Source organism: Rhinolophus sinicus, linkage group LG09 (assembly GCF_036562045.2).
Source record: "Rhinolophus sinicus isolate RSC01 linkage group LG09, ASM3656204v1, whole genome shotgun sequence".
Classification (NCBI taxonomy): Eukaryota; Metazoa; Chordata; class Mammalia; order Chiroptera; family Rhinolophidae; genus Rhinolophus; species Rhinolophus sinicus.
Window position 1 is genome coordinate 28549899 of NC_133758.1, and position 21914 is coordinate 28571812.

General features: G+C 37.6%; 1 long non-coding RNA gene and 1 other non-coding gene across 2 annotated transcripts in view; one reads left to right on the plus strand and one right to left on the minus strand.

The window, feature by feature from the left end:
- Window positions 1-4059: 4059 nt before the first annotated feature.
- The window catches only part of LOC141573067 (uncharacterized), a 188218-nt gene continuing 170363 nt past the window's right edge, over window positions 4060-21914 (minus strand). The window contains exon 6 of the long non-coding RNA XR_012498636.1: window positions 4060-4166. This is a non-coding gene — a long non-coding RNA (uncharacterized LOC141573067). The remainder of the gene's footprint in view (window positions 4167-21914) is intronic.
- Window positions 20310-20416, plus strand: LOC141567043 (U6 spliceosomal RNA). Its single transcript, XR_012489440.1, has one exon. It is a non-coding gene; the product is annotated as a U6 spliceosomal RNA (small nuclear RNA).

The window sequence follows — 21914 nt, forward strand, 5'->3', positions numbered from 1 at the left end:
AGCATTGGTTAACTGAACCACATCTTTAGTTAGTGGAGTGTTAGATTATGAAAAGGTGAAATAGAGGATTTGGCCTGGACTAGGGAGATATTGCAAGCTAAAGCAGCCTACATAGCCCTTGACAGAACCTATAAGTACAGGTTTAAAAGGGAGGCCACAGCCGTATTCCAAGAATTCACACATTTGAAAGTGAAAAAGTGAATGTGCCCAACTAAGAGCAGTGTCTGGAGGACAAAGACACCCTTTCATCATTTTATGAAAAAAGCCACAATGTGATGGCAGGAGGGGTATTGCCTGTCCTTTCTCCGGAGCAGCCTGCCCAGACCCCTCCCCATTTTATTAAATCCAAGAAAGAAGCATTGTCCTTTGGTTGACAGTAAACTGCCATACAACATTGGCTTCCTCTCCCCCTAAAGCCAATGCTAAGGTGTTCTCTACAGCATGATATTTACTGACTAAAGAAGGATGACATTTCCAGGATAAAGCCAGCCAGAGCTGTGGTAGGATCAGCTGCCTAGAGACTCACTTCAGTTAGAAATGACTGTTTTTCCAGTTGTCTCATCACCAGTTTTTCTGCATAAAAGGTTTTTCTTTTTTGGAGAAATCTACAGATTCACTTTAAAGTGCCTCGTACCACACACACATAACAACCTGGCAGGGACCCTAAAGGAAAAATGAGAGGTTCTCCTATTTAATACAACATCCTTGGAGGTTTCAGAAGAAGGCAGAATCCTGGGTCTCTCCTACTCTCTGCACTCTGGCTATCTTTCAGAAATGAAGTTGAAAATCTCCTCTGTGAAGCCAGCTACGATCAAAGAGTCAAAGTTGGTTCTGATATCCAGAAGCTGATGTCTAGAAGTAAATGCAAAGAGAGATAACTAACAATCCAAACGTTAAGTCATGAAAGATAAAAACAAACTAGGTATAAAAAGGCAGAATATTCTGTTAAATACAGATAGTAACAACAGCAATAATACTACCTGGAATGTCCTCTGTGCTAAACAATGTATGTATGTGTGTGAGTGCATCGTGTATGCATGTGTGTATGTGTGAGTGTGCATGTTTTATGTATATATATGTATGTATGTATGTATGTTTTATGTATAAACATATATATATGAATGTGTGTTTTATGTATAAACATATATACATGAATGTGTGTTTTATGTATAAACATATATATATATATGAATGTGTGTGTGTATATATATATATATATATATACTTAATTAATCTCCTTAACTACAATATAAATTATTCATATTAGCACCTGAGGACATGAGGATTAGGGAGAACTTTCCCAAGGGCATTTAGCTAGTAAGTAAGTCATGAACAAATTCCCAGACCCAGCTCTATCAGACTCCAGAGCACATATTTTTAATCCCTGTAATACTGCCTTCTAATAGGAGAGTAAATGGAACAAGGGTTTAAAAGAAAAAAAAAATCACTAGAGGCTGCAATGATGTGTGGCAATCAAGAGCTTGAATTGGACAAGTCCTTGCAAAATGGGTAGGGTCAAGACCGAAAGGCAGCTGGAGGCCTGGCATTATGATGGATTAAATAGTGTGAACAAATATGCCCAGGGAGTGGGGGAGGAGGCAATGGGAAGATTTTGATTAGAGGATGATCTTCAGGTTGAGATTTCATCCAGCGGACATTAGGGAGTCATGGAATATTCTTGAGTAAGACACCCGGCACAGTATTTTTCCCTAATAGGAAATTGTCTCCTGAAGGCATCTTTTAAATGTGGTCATCTATTGTGGTTGTTTTAAAAACAAACTCACAGAGAAAGAGTCCTTATATTTTAAAAATATACATTGAAATATTTAAGGAAGAAATGGTACTATGCTTAGTGTTTGTTTTTATAAAAATTCACTGTGTGTATTGGGGGTAAGGAGGTGGAAGTGAAAACAAATTTGGCCACGTGCTAGAAATTGTTAAAACTGGTTCATGCGTACATGGAAGTTCATGCTCTACTTTTACATATTTGTTTAAATTTCCATAATAATAAATTAAATAAGACTCATTAGCAATTTAAGTACTGCTTTAAATCATGAGTATAAAGTAAAATAGAAAATAATACAGCTACCAGTGATTTTTGAGAGTTATCGTGAAATAAAACATCAATACACTTTTCTAAAAATAAGGTGAGCATAGTATCAAGATCAAATCTCAAGTCATTTCCCATTATATTGTTAACTTAGAAAAGTATATCTGGTGATAGCAATATCTTACACTCATATAACCCTTTGCCACAAACTATTTCACATGCATCATTTCATGGATCATTATAAGAATCCTGAGAGAGCTGGGCGATCAGTGTGAACTTTGTCCTACTTGGCATCTAGTAAGAGACTTCTGGTGGAGATTTTTATATATCTTACTTTGACTTCTTACTTTGACTTCAGTTGAAAATTTAACAGAAATAGGGAGTAATGGTAAAATAATGGTGATTGCCTCTGTTGTCCAAGGAGGTTCAATATTGGTTCACATCCTCGAGAGTTCCCCAGGTGAAAAGGCCCCCATACACAGAAGGCCAGAAGAGACCAAAGAAAGAGGCAAGACACTCCAGATTGGTAGGTGACAGTTTTAATAAGCAAGGGAACTTAAATATTAGGCTTGTCTTGGGCAACCATAAGACAAGTGTATCTCCACACCTGCCCACCAGAATCTTCAAATTTTATAGAGGAGGCCTTAACTGGGTTCAGTCATGTGTACCATCCAGATGATCTCAACAATACATTGTGCTCTCAAGACTATGTTCTTGAAAAAGGCTCCCACTACGGGTATGTTGGGTGGAACGTACTTGTACATTCCAAGAACAAGGGAGAAGGATGAGGAGCCTCCAACTGCCTGGGTCCAGCTCATAGTTCAACAGGAGATAACATCGTTTGGATGACTTCCTCCAACATGTAAAGATCCAAACACATTAACAAAAGTCTGGAAATAGTGATCTCAGGCTCTGTTTTGTACACAGAAGGCCCTCAATAAATACCTGTTGATGGTCCATTTCTATATCCACATATGGTTAAAAATAGCCATCGACGGATCTAAAATTCAGTCCCATCTAGATATTTTCACATATCTGTATTAGACATTTGCTAAGTGCTCATCAGGAGCAAATTTTAATCCCTTTGTAATAATTTCAAAAGTTTATGCAATTTTTAAATACCTTTCCTTACCTATTTCAGATTTGCATGAGGAAGAAGCTGAGGAATAGGACAAGAAGTAAGCCCATCCAGCTTGATAAGTAGAAAGAAAGTCATTCAGAATTATATAGTTGTAAACTTGTCTTTACTTTATATACTTTCTACCAGTTTAAGCTTCTTCTTCCTTTCTCTTTCTAGACCCATTCTCTATGGGTACTTAGACATAATAAGGGGTAGTATAATATACCGAAAAATAAAACCAAGAATTTTAATTCATTACACTTAATATCGATGCCAACAATTTTATCCTTGGGAAAGTATATCTTCGTTTCATTTTCCTAATTTTATATTGAGTTAAAACCTTACCCACTTCAAATGAGATATTGTTGCTACAATTACACTTAAAATACATGAGTTAACATGACAGAGTTTTGTTATGTGTGGAGCTGGAATAGATCTCAAAAGTTATTTTCAAGAATGAAACAAACGAAGCTCGAATACTAGAACTGGAGCACCATGTTTGATATTCTAGGCCAGTGTAACATATTATGTGCCCTTTTATTCATACTCCCATATGTTGCAACCTATTCTGCCCAGTTGTAAGGCTGACAGGCGAGGAAGGCATCTGTGGAATGAGAAGTCAAAGTGAAAATGTAGCGCAGTCATTAAGCTGTCTGACTGGCAAACTTGCTGGCATCTTTTCATGCACTGCCAACCATTATTTTGGTGTGTTAGAGGTTTGACCATTAGCCTATTAAATGGTTTGAGCTCCATTTTCTTTCTGTATAAAAACAGCATGATACTGATGACTAGTGGGCTGTTATATTTATGTCAGCATGAATAATGCAATAAAAGTAATAACAATCATATAATGGTCATATTTTGTATGATAGTTACTTACCATGGTGTAATTAATGTATTCTATCTTCATTATTTAATATGGGCCTCCTGCCTTGTTTCATGGAGACAGCTGTTTATGTGGAGACCCAGATGCTGCCAGGATCTGGTCTGCCATAGCTGAAGAGAGAGGTGAGAAAGGGAGTCATTCAGCTAATATATTCCTAATGTTTTGTCTTCTCCTTGCAGTTGGTTTCTAGGACTCTGTGCCTTGGAACAAGGCTGGCCACAGATTCTGAAACAACAGAGTTGGCAAAATATGATTGACAGCCCACGACAAATGTGCTGCATGCCAGTCACATTCCCATATCACTTGTGGGGTGTGTACTGAGGGTCCTATTTCACAAGACAGGTGCTCAGGCTTGAGGAGTGACTTACCCCAAAATCCAGAGCCAGGAAGAGGCAGAAGCAATGCTGGCTCAGGTTCACTCTCCATGTGCAGGCCTTTTTCATACTCTACCATGTCCTTTGGTCATGAAAGGACCTTGGTAGGATGTCATAAGAAAGAGTAACTGGTTTCATAACTAAAATATGCTAAATCATCATTATACTTGGAGTCTTGAATTAGCTTACATTTTCTTGTTCGAAATTCAAAGGCAGGTGATAATAATTTTTTAAAGCCATAAAACATTGAGAAAATTGCTTCATACACCGTGTTTCCCCCAAAATAAGACGTAACTGGAAAATAAGCCCTAGCATGATTTTTCAGGATGACATCCCCTGAACATAAGCCCTAATGCATCTTTTGGAGCAAAAATTAATATATGATCCGGTCTTCTTTTCGGGGAAAGACGGTAGCAGTATGGCTGTCTGGGGAACCACATCCTGGCACTGTCATCGATGCTCAGAGCATCCTCCAGGTCCCCATCTCCGTGTGGAGCAACACTTCCGGTAGACTCTGGTACTTCTGCTGATGAGGTGAGCTGCTGTCTTGATGGACTCCACCCCACCTTAAGCCTACCCTGCTTGCTGCCTCCCCTTCATTGTGTCTATAATTGCGTGAGAAAGCTCACCTGCCAATATAATGGGCCTGCGGTGATTACGATGCAGGAATAAATAAGGCTGTGTGTTTTAAAATGTTTTCCTGTTTCCATTTTTGATTAAGCTCTGGCTTTGGATATCAAAATGGATATAGTTTCCTTGGTAGCAGATCTATATAGCAACTGTTAATGAGGCCACCACAGTGAATTTTCCTTCTGGGGAGATGTGTGGGAATGAGCAAGTCTTGTATTGCTTCTCAAGTAAAACTGTTGCCCAAATCTGTCCCCTGAAATCCCCAGTTTAGAGATTTATAGAATAATACTGCTCTATCGGTAAAGCCATAGCTATTGAGCATCTTGGGGGAGAATATTGGTTGGTAGAGAAAAGGTTTTGAGACTGATTATGTCAGGGGTTCAGAGAAACCAAGTGAAGAGTCGACGATGTCAGTGGATTATCTCTAACCCAAAGGGGCTTGCTAAACACTAGTGCTCTTTGGACCTTCACCCACACTCAGGTGTCTACTTTGTGAGTGTGTGTGTGTGTGTGTGTGTGTGTGTGTGTGTGTGTGGCAAGGAAAAGGGGCAATTGCCAAGAGGATAGTGAGATGGGGGTGTTGTTAAATAGAAGTGTAACAGGCAAGGTTCTTAGTTATACTATATATAAACTAGCTTCTATAGTTTAAGACATATATCAAAGAACATTGGATAGCTCACAGAGTGTCAAGGCTATGCAGCCCAGAAGAATGTACAAAGTCATATCACAAAACTGGCCCCATGGAGAAAACCTGATACCTCTGCTAGACACAAATAGCATGGAAGCCAGCCCTGGATGCTTCTGCTAGAACCTTAACTACCACTGCTCCTGGAAGCCAGATGTGGATTCCACATGGGGCCTACTTGTTTAAATTACTACCTTTTAATTCACAGTCCATCCCTTGAGTCTGATTGATAGATGTGAGTATGCCCCAGCTGCAAAAAGAGGCTGGGGAATTGAGTACTTGGCGCCCATCAAGAGTGAAAAGGTAGGAAATAAATTACTTCAACTTAAATAGGGTGTTCAAAAATGCTGGGAGGCCTCAAACTTGACAAATATCTGTTTTAATAGGAATCTATGCAACAGAAATTGCAAGCAGAGAATGGGATTAAAAGAAACTAGGTGACAAGTAAACCCCAGAGGATTGAAATGAACTAACAGGGAACTAGAAGGGCACCAGGGACTATGATTAGATGCCAAGTAGACAGATTGATAATTCATTTTGGGGATCAAGGAGGCTGCTGGGTCATGTTAAAACAAGTGTGCAGAGATGCTGGGAAATATGCTAAGAGCAGCTAGTTAATTAAGGTTCTACTCTATTGGATATTAAATCCCTAGGCCAGGCCCTTCTAGATTTAGGCACAAAATAGATGTAGCTTTTTGGTTTTGCAATGTTTTACTCAGGCTTTCACAGGGGCCAAAAGGAACTGACAGATCTTATATTCATTTACTCAACAAAATTATTGTACATGTGCAAAATGTGGTATAAGTACTGGGGAGATGGAGAGGAACAAAATACCATCCCTAACTTCAGGATGCTTGAAATCTATGGAGAGCAGATGCAAAATGGTGGGACAGGTCAAAATGGACTGGGAAGGCTCTGTGGAGAAGCCACTGGGTTTTTTTTGTTTGTTTGTTTTGTTTTGTTTTTTTGTCTGATCTTTCTTTCCATCATAGATTTTTATCCCAATTGAAACTAATAGGTTCATTTGATTTTTTATTTGTTAAAAGAGCTCTTTCTCCCAAAGGGATGTAATGGAAATGAAGGCAGAGGTTTCTGTTTATCACTCTATATCCTCTGACTAGTGTGACATGGATAACAATAAAAATGTATTGAAAGAGTGAATTAATGAAGGTGAACTGTGAACTGAGCCTTCCCAAATGGACATTTGTAGGTAGAGATTAGATGATGGAGACATGGAGAAAATTCTAGAAAAAAAGGGGCCTGTATTATCAGTAGCATGGGAGTAAAGGCCAGTGAGGTAAAGGCCAGAATCTGTAAATTACTTGGTGCTGTTGAAATAGAAAGGTTGAGGCCAGTTAAGATGACTGATCAGGTTGGAAGTCAATAGAGGTCGAGCATGAAAGGCCTTTGCATTAGTTTCCTAATTCTCTTTATGCTGTCTGCATTTTCTCATAGTTTCCATGGGTCAGGAACCCAGGCATGGCTTAGTTGGTACCTCTCCTGAAGGGGTCACAAGGCTGCAATCAAGGTGTCTCCCGGGCTTGGATCCTGTCTGAGTCTTGGGGTCATCTTCCAAGCATACATAGTTGTTGGCAAAATTCCCTTCCTGTCAGCTGTAAAGCTCATGATGGCTTGCTTCTTCATGGCCAGGAAAAGAGTCTCTGTCATCAGGAAAGGTCAGTTCCTCTTTTAAATACTGTCACCTGATTAAGTCAGGCCCACCCACTGTCATTTATCATTGGCATATAGCGTACCGTAAATATAGGGGTGATATCCATTACATTCACAGGTCCAAAGCACATTCAAGGGGTGGGAATTATACAGGCCAATTACATCAGAGCATAGAAGTTGGGGGTCCATCTTAGAATTCTGCATACCATATTATTGAACATTGTATAAAGGAGTTTGTCATCTCTTCTGAATAATGGGTGTTTGTGGAAAGGTTATGAGGAATGAAATAATGAGAACATACATTTTTCTGTATGAATCACCTTGGCAGCAATGTGGATGACAGATTTTAAAGGGCGTGCAGTTTGGTGGACAAGATATTAGACTAGGCAAAAATCTAAGTGAAAGCTGATGATAAGGGAATGGGAATGAATGATACCACTACACACTTGTTATTCAGATCAGAAACCTAGACCTCATTCCTGATTTCTCTATGTGACTTACATTCCATACCCAATTCGTCAACAATTGGTATCAATTATAACTGCTTAATATGCAGAGAATAGATCATTTCTTTCCACAGCAATCACCTAGCCCAAGCCACCATCATCTCTAGCATTCATTCTTCATATTTTTAAAAATATAATTTAGATTTACATTACTATATTTTTCAGACCCCTCAATGGCTTCTCATTGCATGTAAAATGTACCAGAACTCTTGATTACAGCTCACTGCGCCCTTTTCTCTTACTTTTCAGCCTTAATGTTAGGTTCTAAAACCACAATATCACTATGTTCCAACCAAAGGTCCCTTTCTCTGTCTTAAATAGGTAAACTATTCATTATCCCAGGGACTTTACACCTGCTCTTCCTCCAGCTTGGACTGCTTCTCCTCCAGATGTTTGTGTAGCTGGCTGTTTCACAACATCCAGGTCTCAGCTTAAATGTCACTCAATTAGAGAGGACACACAAGTGACTCTAAATCATAATGCCTTATTTTATTATCTTGATAGGCATATATATATATATATATATATATATATATATATATATATATATGTATATCTTGTTTATTTATCAGTTGCCTTTCCCACTAAAGAGCAGTTCCAAGAGAATATCACTCTTTTCACTCAGTATCTTTAATGCACAGATACGTGGCTGGTACATAGAAAACTGTTCAACAGGTATTTATTAACACAGTATATGAATTTGAGGGAAATTTTAAATTATTTGGGCTTGATGATTAACTGAATGTGATTGGTAATGAAAAAGAGACATGAAAGGAACTTGGCATTTTAATTTGGATCATTAAAATAAAAAGTACAGGGAAAGGATTGGTATTTGGACAGAAGATAAAGGACACACACTGAAAACAGGAAGATGTTGGATGAGACATGTAAGAAAACCTTCATGAAGTTTTAAGGAGCAAACTGATCAACACTAACTAGTGATCAGACTACAATACAGCCATTCTGTTTAATATGAAGAACTGTCTGCTGCCTTTAAGGAGAGAAGTTTTTTCAGCATCTTTGGGATCAAGCTAAAGTTTGGGCAAATATCAAGTATCCCAAATACTAGTCATTTAATTAAAAAAACACAGAGAGTGAAAACTATGCAAGACCAGAGGACAGGGTTTAGCATTAGAGAGACACCTCTGCCTGTACAAACAAACACCTTTAAACCATTCTCACTGATTCAGCAAAGGAGTGGTTCTGACTACTCAGAGATTGTGGAGTGATTCTTGTTCTTGCTTAGGGTGGATAGGTATTTCATTGGAAACTTTCATGCCCAACATGTTTTGCTCCAAACGTTTTTCTTGCCTTTTGGAAAGGCCATGCTTATTTAAAGGAAAATCTAATCTGTCTGTGCCTGATCCTTTTCCATTTAGCTCAGCCAATTTATTTATTTATTTATTTATTTTTTGTGCTAAGAATTACGTGCTGATCAAGTGATGCTGTTGCTTGTCAGAAGTGAAAGTCCTCACACTTACCCACTGAAAATCTCCTGATCCCAAGAAAAAGCATGAATTCTGCTTGAGGCATCCCACCCCAGGGAGTCTGTCCGTGTTATAAGCTTAAGAGAAATGAAACAGTGTCACATGTCCTTTCACGGGAGGCCAGCTCTGAAAATGCAGCAGTGCTGGAGAATGGTTAACCCTACAGCAGGGGAGTCTCTTTTGTTCCCTGATCCACCTTCCGTTTGGCAGTGAGTCCCTGCAACTTTGTGCCCTTCAACTTTTCTTCCTGGGTAAGTACAGGTGATCTACTGACTCCCTGGGGCATTGAGAGACAAAGGGAAAATGAGGAAGAGAAGCTGTTAGTGGAGCGTCAGGGGATCAGATTGCAGGCACTCTCTGTCCCCTCATCTGGCATCCATTCCCAGGACGCTGAGGAGAATCCCATGCGGAGAAGGATGAGGCTGCCTGCGTCCTGGTGTAAAACAGAAATGAGGAATATGGATGTGGACGAAGTTTTGTTGTTGTTTGGTTGTTTCTGTTCTCCATCTTGACACCTCACTACGAACCATTTCATTCAGGGAAGATAGTGACTCATCCTTAGGTGGCCACCCCTACACTTCAGCAGAGGTGGGAAGATGTTTATGCTCTACTCCACCTGTCATGGGTCTTTCCAAGGTGTGCAGGTGGCATCTCTTCCTCCAGAGGATCCCCCCTGTGACATTCATCTCTGTGTGCTGGTTACCCAGCACAGCTTCCCAGTTCTCACTTGTTTCATTCCCCAACCCTCAATATCAGAATGAAATCACAGTATCATGTCCAGTTTCTCGCTCTTCTTTCTTCCCTTCTTACCACTCCCCCTGGAAGAATGTTCATATCAATTTATCTGAAGATAGTGTAGGCACAGTTTAATAGGCCAAGAAGGCATTTTACAGATGATTTTGCTCAGTGTCATTGTGTTTCACATTTATTTACAATTTGTAAACACCTACTTTACATATAAATTAGAAAGAATTCAGATTATCCCTTTAATAGCTTCACACTTTCCTTGGAGTCCTATATGCTTTGTTGAGTGGGAAAGAAATGGCTGGGCTTTAGCCAATGCTAGGAATGAGAACTGAACATAAGATGTGGCTTCCAGTTGGCATACATCGCACATGTGAATATCATTAGTCCTGGCTTCAGAGAAGGTGATGGACACCCACTGAACTAATCCAGACACTCTCGGAGGAAAGTCTGGGTCTTCTGGCCACCAGGACTCAGCTCTGTTTGCTATACAATGGGTACTCAATTACTAACTCTTGCAGATATGGGATTTTGTTTGCCCAGTCTTCATCAGCAAGGGCCCACAAAATCAAACTGTATTTGTATGAGATGAACTCCTTTCAACACTCCTATCCCCTAATCACCCACTCCTGACTACATGTATGCCAGTTAAATATATGAGTCCTCCGGAGATCTGTTCCCATGTGTTTAGCAGCAATTTCTTATCTCCCCCTGTTCTTAAGCATCCATAAGATTGTCATGACACTGTCCTCTTCTGTGCTGTCCCCAGGAGACTTCTGCTGTACCAAGAACTAAGGAAACATGTCAACCTTTACTCTTGCCTAGAAAAAATTCCCCTGGCCTCACTGTAAATTGCCCCACTTCCAACATAACCAAGGCTAGGCTGTTACTTTTAATAAGAGTCTACTGACTGTGTAAAGTCTAGACATAAAGATCAGTTATTCAGGACAACTAAATGCCAAGGATCAGGGAGCCCAGAAGTTCAGGCCCATCCACGGGATTCAGCTCTATGTATCAGAAACAGTTGCCCGCAATGCTGGGCGGGCTCTGAGCACCTCTGCTTCTAAGTCCAGACCTAACTGCCAGAAAATTGAAAGAACAGGAGTTCTGCTTTCCCTCTGGTCTAATGCCTGCGTCACCATCCTTCCTTCCCTAGTGCAAGATAGGCCTTGTGTCAGGGTAATTGACAGTGAGGTCATAGCCATTCACTCTGGGGGAGACTATTGCCCCCCCAGTATTTGACCTTGCACTATGGCCTCCAGCAGAACAGTTTAATCAAAATAGCATAGTTTCAAATTAGTGTGTCCTATGTGTTCATAAATATAACAGCATATTCATTAATGCGTTCATTCGTTCATTTAGCAAACTGATATTTATGGAGCACCTCATACTACAACCTGTCACCATGGCTGGCAGATAGTAGGTGTCCTATAGATATCAGTTTACTGAATGAATGGATGAGTCTGGTACTTTCACTTGGATAAGCAAGAGGTTTGTTAAGATGTTTCTCTCTAGGTTCAGATAACCTGAGTTCAAGCCATGGCTCTACCCTCCTGTAGATCATGAGTAAGTTATCTAACTTCTCTAAGTCACAATTGCCTAACTGGTAAAGATGATGATGATGGTGATGATGGTGGTGGTGGTGACAGTGGTGGTGGTGGTGGTGGTGGTAGTGATGGTGGTGGTGATGGTGATGAAGATAATAATGATGGCGGTGGTGGTGATGGTGGTGGTGGTGGTGGTGATGATGGTGAGGATGATCACAATGATGATTATCAAGCAATAATGCCTCTATTATAGGTTTGTTGTCAAGTACTTAAGTTAGGATGAGATAATATTAGAATATTAGAGGGCTCAGCATCATCACAAGTGATATTTGGAATTAATCTTGTGATTTCCTGAGTCTCATGTGCCTGCTGTGCTGCAGTTAGCCCATAAACCACATCATGCTGAGGTTTAGCTAGGCCAACCCTCCTGTCTCGGTTGTTGGTGTATTATTCTGGATGTCTGTATAGATGTCCCTCTCTGAACTAGGGATCACTTGGTTTGGTCCCAACAACCTGTCTACTACTTTCCAGCTTTGTTCACTTAGGAAGCAGAATCTTTATATTTTAGTTTCTGCTTAAAGATCAATCTTGCATCCGCTTACTGCCTGAATGTTGGCAGGGGACATGCCTAGTCTCCAGCATTGCCTGCAAAACAGAATAAACCACTTTGATTGTTGACACTGGCCTCACCTGATAGTTGTTGATTTTCAGAAATAAAATTAAAGTCTACATCAAAGGTTTATCTTAAAGATTACATGAGGAAAGGCGCATAAAAACATTTAGCACAGTAATTGTACTGAAAGGATTCAGTGAATTACAGTCATGTATCACTTTATGACAGGGATACATTCTGAGAAATGGATTGTTAAGGGTGTCCATGGCTGTGTGAACACCATAGAGTGCACTTACGTAAACCTAGATCATCTAGCCTACTACACACCTCGGCCAGATGGTATAGCTTATTGTTCCTATGCTACAAACCTGTACAGCAGGTTACTGTACTGAATACTGTAGGCTATTGTAACACAATGATAAATACTTGTGTACCTAAACATAGAAAAGCCACAGTAAAAATATAGTATAAAAGATTTTTAAAATGGGTCACATGTATAGGGCACAGATGAGTGAAGCTTGCCGGACAGGAGTTTGCTCTGGCTGAGTCAGTGAGTGGTGAGTGAATGTGAAGGCCTAGGACATCACCATACACTACTGTAGACTTTATAAACACTGTGCACTTGGGCTATATTAAATTTATAAAATTTTCTTTCTCCAATAATAAATTAGCCTTAGTTAACTGTAACTTTTTACATTATAAATTTTATTTTTTTTCATCTTTTTGATTCTGTGTAATAGCACTTAGCTCAAAACACAAGCACATTGTACAGCTGTACAAAAATATTTATTTCTTTATGTCCTTGTTCTATATTAATAGCTGTGAGTAATGCATTGAGCTATGATGTCACTGGGCAATAAGAATTTTTAAGCTCCATGATAATCTTATGGGACAAACATCATATATGCGGTCTGTTGTTGACCAAAATGTCATTGTGTGACACATGACTGCATGACTTTTATAATAATGATGTGCTGTCATCACTCACTTTCATTTTACATTCATCCTCTTCCTTACCTCTTTTTACTTTCTATTCAATTGTGTAAATTGCCTGCCTCTGCCTGGGTTGATTGTCCTCATTTTCTACAATTCCACATGATCAAAAGGGCATCCAGCACTGCAGTCATGGTGATACAGGGCATAAAATTCATGCTTGTAGTATTCTCAGGGCAAATTTATCTTACCTTGTCTTATTTTTAATATAAGACTCATTGAACCATAAGAGTCTCCCACTGCTCCACGAAGTGTTTGCCCACAAATTTAAATTTCATCCTAGAATCTATCAGGTATCCACATTTTAATATTTTATATACTCCAACCATACCTTCAGGACACATGATTTGTTTACATAGCAAATGAGCTATTGGGAATTCTTTTCAGGAGAAGTTTTCATTCTTTGAATAATTCTAATGATAGCTGAGTTTCTGAGAAAATCTTCTTGAGGTTTTGTATTATTCATGGAAGAAACCATGCCTCCCAATTCATTGAATATGTAGATCTATTCCAAGTAAACTCATGGTGAAAAGTCTTGAGATGTTGGTGTAAAATATATGGACATAATATTGACTTTTGTAATCAAGCTAGATTTTTTTTTTAATACTAAATGGGTTCATTAGGTTTAAAGATTATAAGAACAGCTATCTAGCAGATAAAATTAAGGTAAGAAAAAAAATTCCTGGTCTGTGTGTCTTCTGAAAAATAAGTACATTTATGGATTATGCTCTGCATGTATTTGGACCACGGGGGAAATGAAGATCTGTGCCCCCTCCTCCTTTCCTAATGCCCTCAGCCCTCTGCATTACACACTTCTGGAGCAACGGGCTTATGTGTAGTCTTATATCTTTCAAAGTAGCCAACCTAGTGACTTTTACAATATTGGAATCAAAAGAGTCTAAGTTAATACATTAATCAATAAAAAAATAATAGCATAAGGGTCTGTTTGTTTTCTTTCTTTTTTTATTTTCTTTTTATAAGGTTGAAAGAAACAACAGGAAGCAAATGGAGAGAAGAAAAGTAAAGGAGTATGAAAAAAGTCAGGAAACAGAGAAGTGGCTATCCCTCATCCCTGACGTACTGGAAAGGAGGAAAGTCAGTAAAATTATCATCAGCATCATCATCATCAACATCATCATCTTTTTATTTGATAAATATTTAAATATCTAGCTTGTCTGTAGAGTTAGGAGTTTCTGTTCCTATTTCTAATCTGTGCCCTGCCTAGCCACCTTCCACTCTCATTCTTAGATTTCAGAGAAATGCAGTAATTTTCTCTAATTAGTTCTGTTTAGACTCAGACCACTGCCAAGGATCCCCATTAGACTTCCATAGTGAGCTGGAGTGGGCAGAAAAGCAACCTCAAAGATTCCAGCTATAACATCATTTGAAAGTGTGACTTGAGACTTACCTAGGGAAACCTCTTTTTCTGAGGCTAATTTGCTGCTGCTAGCACCAAATAGCAGAGTAAAGGTATTTTCCAAAATGAAAGCATCTGGAGACCCACATTTCTACCCAAAATGCTGCACACATGAGTAATGGTCTTCGCCCTTCTCATTCTTTCTCTGAGACTTGCTCTCACTTCTCAGACTGCTGGCAAGTGTGTCTCTGTCATAACCATCACATCAAGAAGAGGTCAGGTTTGTACTGATTCTCAATCTTTTCAGCTACAGTTATTCTTTAAAAATGACTCCATTGTAGGTACTAGAGGTCTCACAGGCCCCTTTCCTAAGGAAGTTAAAGTTAAGGAGAGATTTTGCATAGAGGTAACTTATTCTTCTCCCTCAAATACCTGCAAAGTCATCAAGAAGTTATAAGAAATAATCTGGGAAAAAAAGATAAACGCCAAAAATCCAATGCCTTAAAACTTATTCAATTATTTCTTACTATGAGTTACATTCAAATAATAACTCATAGTTTACATTTTCTACCATTATACACATACTGGGTTTCACAAAACATTTACATTTGTCACGTGTAATGAACAAAATGTTTTCAATTCTGTTCTATTTACGTATACAGTAAAAGTGAGTCCTGACCACTAAATTGATTTCCCAACCCATTTAGTGGATCCTGATGCACAAGTGAAAAGCCCTGTCTCAAAAACTCACACTCTATGAATTTATATTTTACAAGTAATTCTTAATAACTTTAATGATCAGTCCCAACCTACAGAAACAAAAATCCACCAATTGCACAGAGTTAAACACGATTGACAGAAATAAGAATGAAAGCAAAGAAGTAAACATTTCCAGCAAGGCATGTGAAGGAACAAAAACAACTACCAAATACTCAAACGGGGACCATTTAGTCTAGAACAAAGAGCTGCTCGGACCTCCTAGTGACCTTGAGGAGACAGCTGCATTATAGCTCCAGTCAACAAGCACGTTGATAATGATAACCCCAAGTCATCAAGGATACTTTAATTGATCCTCACAACATGTAAAGCAATTCAGCAAACTATTGAGCAACTCCTTTACTAAAAGCATTGCATTTAAATAGTATACAAACCATTCTAGAGTCATTTTTAAAAAATATTTATTACAAACTTAAAAAAATAATTTGGCAGTTTTTAAAATATATTGTCTGGTGCGGAAGACTTCCAACTTGCAGATTCCCCTCCGTACACCTTCCCAGTAACAGAGCCTTCTAGCACACGGAGTGGTTTAACAGTCTCAAAACTGCACTGGTGGGAGCTACCATTTTATTCATATTACTCGCGAACTGACAGAAGCAAGTCTGCACTGCTGCGAGAGAAACTAATACCGAATCCATACTTCCCTCTTCTCTAAGTGAACCTCCCCTGACATAGTTGGGTATCTTTCAACTCTTCCGTACCCTCTTCTCTCTGGACCACCATCTGCGCTCTCTCTCAAGTCAGCATAGCACCAAGATCTCTGTTCAGCCATGTTAGCATTTTGTGGAACATTATGATTTTTTTCTCTGACAGTTCTGTCTTTCCTTCAACTCTTGTATTCTCTTATAGGACTTCTACTTTCTCTTCTATCCAAGGTTAGAGGCTCTCTCTTATCTCAGTAACTTACATTCCATCCCTGTTTTCCTATTTTAGATTACAGAATCTTGTTAATTCTATACAAAGAAGCTAGAGAAGAGGATGAGGGAACGCGCAGGGAATGGAGAAAAGCTAAGCTTTTCTTTTGATACAGTATTCTGTTGTTCCTGAAGTATATTTTATATATTATTTAGTTATCCAGTTGTATAGTTCAAATAGGAAATACAAGTAAATGCTTTATTTATCTCTCTAGCCAGTTTTTGTAATATATTGATTCTCTTTCATCTTCAAAAAATGACAAATTGTATACATTCTTAAAATATATCATTAATAACTCATGGATTTAAACAAATTTTATTACTTTCAATTTATTGAAATTATTATCTTTACTGAAGTTTAAATTGCCCCATCTTTGGCCTGTGGTTATATATGATAGTTGTTTCCTGAGTCTTTTGGACATACCCATAGAACCTTTTGATAGTTTTCTTGCTATCTGGAATGACAAGATATTCCAGATAGTACATCCTAGATTCAGCTCTTCTCCATGAAATCCTGATTTCTTTCAATGGCAGATAGTATTTGAAGACCACAACCTGAATTCTAGAAATACTTATTACGGGACTATAAAAACTCCTTAAGAGAATACTGGTATTTCCTGTTATATTATATCTATATATATTTTTTCCCATGCCAATGACTTTTTAACCATTTTGGTTGTCTGAAGCTCGATGTCTAGTAAACTCCTTAGGATAAGTTCAAGGTAACAATATTCTCTGAGTTTTTGCCTGGTGATAACAGCTTATATGTGACTTTATATATCAGTTTCATAGGAAATAAAATCTTTGACTCATATTTTCTTCCTTAAGTATCTTAAATATGTTATTACATTTTTATTTGGCATAAAACATTGCTATAAAAAGTCTAATAATTATCTAATTTCATTTCCCTTATAATTCATATGCCTTTTTTCCCTAGATGTCTAAAGTATATTTATTTTCTTTTTCTTAAAAAATTGATACTGTAAATAGAACATATCTTGCTGCTAGTAATTCTGGGTCAATATTAATATGTTTAAATCTTTATTACAAATCTTTTTTTTTTTTTTTTGAACAATAGATTTTAATATTTGGTCTTTCTTCTTGGTTTGGTTTTCTTTTCAAGGCCTCCTGTTATACATGTTTTGCATTCGGTTTGCCTGTCTTAAAATTCTCACTTTCTTGACATTTTTAATCTCACTTTAAATTTCTTTATATGTTTTTTCTAAATGTATTATTTGTTGTTTTCATTTACATTTGTATTCATTCTAATTTAGTCTTAATTTCTAAACTAATATTTACTTTTATTTTGAAATGTTGAATTCTGTCAACTAGCTCTGATTTTTTCTCATTTTGATTTATGTTCTTGCATGTGTTATTTAATTTTATCCATATATTTTAGCTAATTTGAAAACAGTACATTATAGTTTTCATCTACCTATTGAATATGTCTTTCTGGCATTGCTTTACTCTCGAATTGATAGAAGCAAGTCTGCACTGCTGCTAGAGAAACTAATACCGAATCCATACTTCCCACTTCTCTAAGTGAACCTCCCCTGACATAGTTGGGTATCTCTCAACTCTGCCTCACCCTCTCCTCTCTGGACCACCATCTGTGCTCTCTCTCAAGTCAATATAGCACCGAGATCTATATATTTATATCCCAACAATATCACTGGAGAGATATTGTTCTACTCCTTCATCTCTTTTACTTCATAGTACTTTTGTATGGAATTTTCCCTCAATGTTTTTCTGTTGTGCAATTACATGCAAAATTAAATTTCCTGAACTTGCAAATGGCAACTGGATTCAAATAGCTTTTCTAACTTTAAAAAGTTAAATTCTATATTGTTTTAGCATATTGCTAGCCGAAATATAATAGCTTGATTTCTAAGATATACTGGCTCTGTTCCCCTACCCCACCTTTTATATTTCTTCTTTCCTTTATCTCTGTTGTTCCTATCTTGATTAATTGTTCTTTTACCCCCAGTAGTTTTCTCCTCATTCTCATGTCCTGTCTGGAAGAGAGCCCTGAGTGATTACTTTAAGAGCTCATAAGGACCACTTCTGTATGCCTTTTAGGCCTTATTTCAGAATCCTTGCACTGAGCTACTATTGGAGCACACAGAACTCTTTCCCTTTTCTGCTGCTGTTCTCAAAGTGGCCTGCCCTTCTTTACAATGAATGTCTTTTAAATTTGGGGGTTCTTTTGTTCTCATGTTGGTCACATACCCCATCATTTCATTTCAGTTCTTTTATCACAGACTCTGGTACTATGCTGATCTCATATCTGTTGGCGGTTTTCCCTACAGGCTCATAATTTAGAGTATGTGAGAAAACCTGCTGCTTAGCTTTCATGTAAATTTTCTCCATGAGTGTTGCTTTTACTAGCTTGTTGCCCTGTTCTTAGGTAAGATCAGAGAAAATCCAGACACTATACTATCCCTGTTATTACTAACTCCCCAGATTTCTCTGTTTTTTTTACTCATTTACTTGATAAACTATTTGTGGGAATCTTTAAAGCCTGTAACAAATGTACATTAGTGATGCTATCTGTATAAATCATTAAAATTAAACTCATGGGCTTCCAATTCCAGACAAAATGGACTAACTACATCCCACCCTATTCCTCCCACTAATTAAAATTACAACCCTGAAAAAAATATAAAGCATTGATCAAAAGACTCTGAAAGGTGGAGAAAATAAGGCAGTCTATCTAGAGTAATCAAGACTCAAAGGACATGCAGCGATGAGTTCCATCAATTTCCTTTTCCGTTTTTTCTTTACATTGTTTTTCTTTTTCCTTTATATCAGAGGTCAGCAAATGTTTATCATTAAAGGTCAGATAGTAATTAGTTTTATATTTCAGGTCATGTGGTCTCTGTTAAAATTACTCAATTCTACCATTGTAGCAAAAAAAAAAAAAGACTGTGTTCCAATAAAACTTTATTTACAAAACCAGATAGTGGGTCAGATTTGGCCTGCAGTTCACAGTTTGCCTTCCCCTGCCATATATATATATATATATATATATATATATATATATATGTAACTACATATGTATGTATATATATGTACTTGCCATACACACACACACACACACACACACACACACACACACGGGACTTGAAAATTAACTTCGTGAACTTGATATCAGAGGGATTAGTCATTATGAATTTGTACCAACTGGACAAACAGCTAACTAAGGTTACTACTTACAAGAGTTGAAAAGGCTGAGTGAAAAAGTTAGATTAAAATGACCTGAGCTTTTCACCAACAGTGCATGGCTCTTGCATCATGACAATGCACCAGCTCACATGGCACTGTCTGTGAGGGAGTTGTTCTAGGATGAGTTTGCGAACCTAATTGTCAGACCCCCCCCCCCAAACACACACACACACACGGTGCCAAAAATGTATACACATTTTAAGAACATAAAAACTGTATTAAAATTGCAATACTCAATATATATCAATAACAAAAGATGAATACAAGTCACACATTTGACTTCTGCAATTACAAAAGGTGCTCCAAGTGGTTACCATCAGCATAATTTTAATAGTTTTTTTTCCCTTTCTTAAAATGTGTATATATTTTTTTGGCACTCTGTGCATGTGTGTGTGTGTGCATGTGTGCATGTATACATTTGAAGAGATGTTATCTTAAAATGTGTATACATTTTTTGACATCTTTGGTATATATATACATATATACGTATATACGTATATGTATATGTGTGTATATATATATATATATATCCCAATGAGAATGATAGAGCAGGCCACAACCAAGAATTGTCAATTTGAACAGATTAAGGGGGGAAAAAGGTTCCAGAAAAGCCTGTTTTCTCTAACCTCAGGATGAGAAAGAGGAATGGCCACATCCTATCCCACCTGGTGCTTCAGAGTCTGCGTGAGAGCCTTGTTGATCATTTTCCCCATTAAGACCAACAGAGACAGTGCTCACTTCAGCAGCACATACACTAAAATTGGAACGATACCGAGAAGATTAGCATGGCTCCTGCACAAGGATAACATGCAAATTCATGAAGTGTTCCATATTTTTACAGAAACAGACTCATAGATACAGAGAACAGACTGATGGTTGCCAGAGGGGAGGGGTGTTGGGGAGCTGGGTGTAAAAGTTGAAGGAATTAAGAAATACAAGTTGGTGGCTACAAAATAGTCACAGGGATGTAAACTATAGCATAGAGAATATAGTGAATAATGTTGGAACAACTACATATAGTGTCAGGTGTGTCTAATATGGGGGATCACTGCATAAATTATATAAATGTCTAACCACTATGCCACATACCTGAAACTAATATAAAATAATATTGAATTTCAACTGTAACTGAAAAAAGTAAAAGAAAAAGACCAACAGAGACCACTCTCCTTCCCCTCTCCAAATTGGGGAGGGGAGTACAGCCACATTGTCTATTCTTGCTTAAAACTAAGCAAATGACAAAATAGTTGGGGTACCCAATCTGGTCTCATTGATAAAATATGTTGGGTGGATTACAGAAAGGAGGATTTAGTGAAAAGGATTTTTTAAACATGTGTATAATATTCTCAGCAAAATCCTGAGTGTTCCATGGTGAAACAAACCAGAATCAACACAACAAAAGTTTTGAGAATAAAACCACAGTATGGAACATTGCTCAGGTTTCAGATTAGTGTCTGGATATCACACAAATAGAACAGATCAGAAGCACTGCAAGATTTGAACACTCAGTTAAAAATTGAACTACATTGCACAAAAGTGTGACAAGGTATGCATCCTGGATTAAATAGGCTGATTGCCTGCTTAGATGTAATATTAAAATAGAAACTAGACTCTCAAGTATACTACTAAAAATATACTGTATAAAGTCTAAGCTTATTGCCATATCAAGAACCAGGAAAATCTCAACTCAAATGAGAAAAGACAATCAACACATGCCAACGCAGAGATGAGACAGATGTTGAAATTATTCACAAGAATTGTAAAGCAGTTATCAAAACATTCCATGTCATTACAAATATGCTTGGGAAAAAAATTGCAAAACAGAATATTTTAGTCAAGGTTTAGAAGACACAAAAAAAGAACAAAAGAGAAAGAATTTTTTTTTAATTTACTGAAATAAAATACTCACTTAGCGGGCTCAACGTAAGAATGAAAATAACAGGAAAGAATCAGTGAACTTGAAGATAGATCAATAAAAATTATCCAATCTGAACAGCATAGAAAAAATGAATTTGAAAAAAGAAAAGAAACCCAAAGACCTTGAACATTAACAAAAGGTCTAATATTTAGGCAATTGAAGTCTCAGAAGATATTTGATATTTAAAGAAATAAGATATTGAAGATATTATTGTCAAAAAACTTCCTAAATTTTGAGAAACGTAAACATAGTCTGAGGCTCAGTGTCGTCAAAAGATTACAAACTAAAAATATTCCATACCAAACAAAATAAGTCAAATTTCTGAAAACTAAAGATTATTAAAACAAAACAGAACAAAAAAACTTGAAAGCAGCCAGAGAGAAATAATGCATTAACCATAAGGGAACAATTACACAA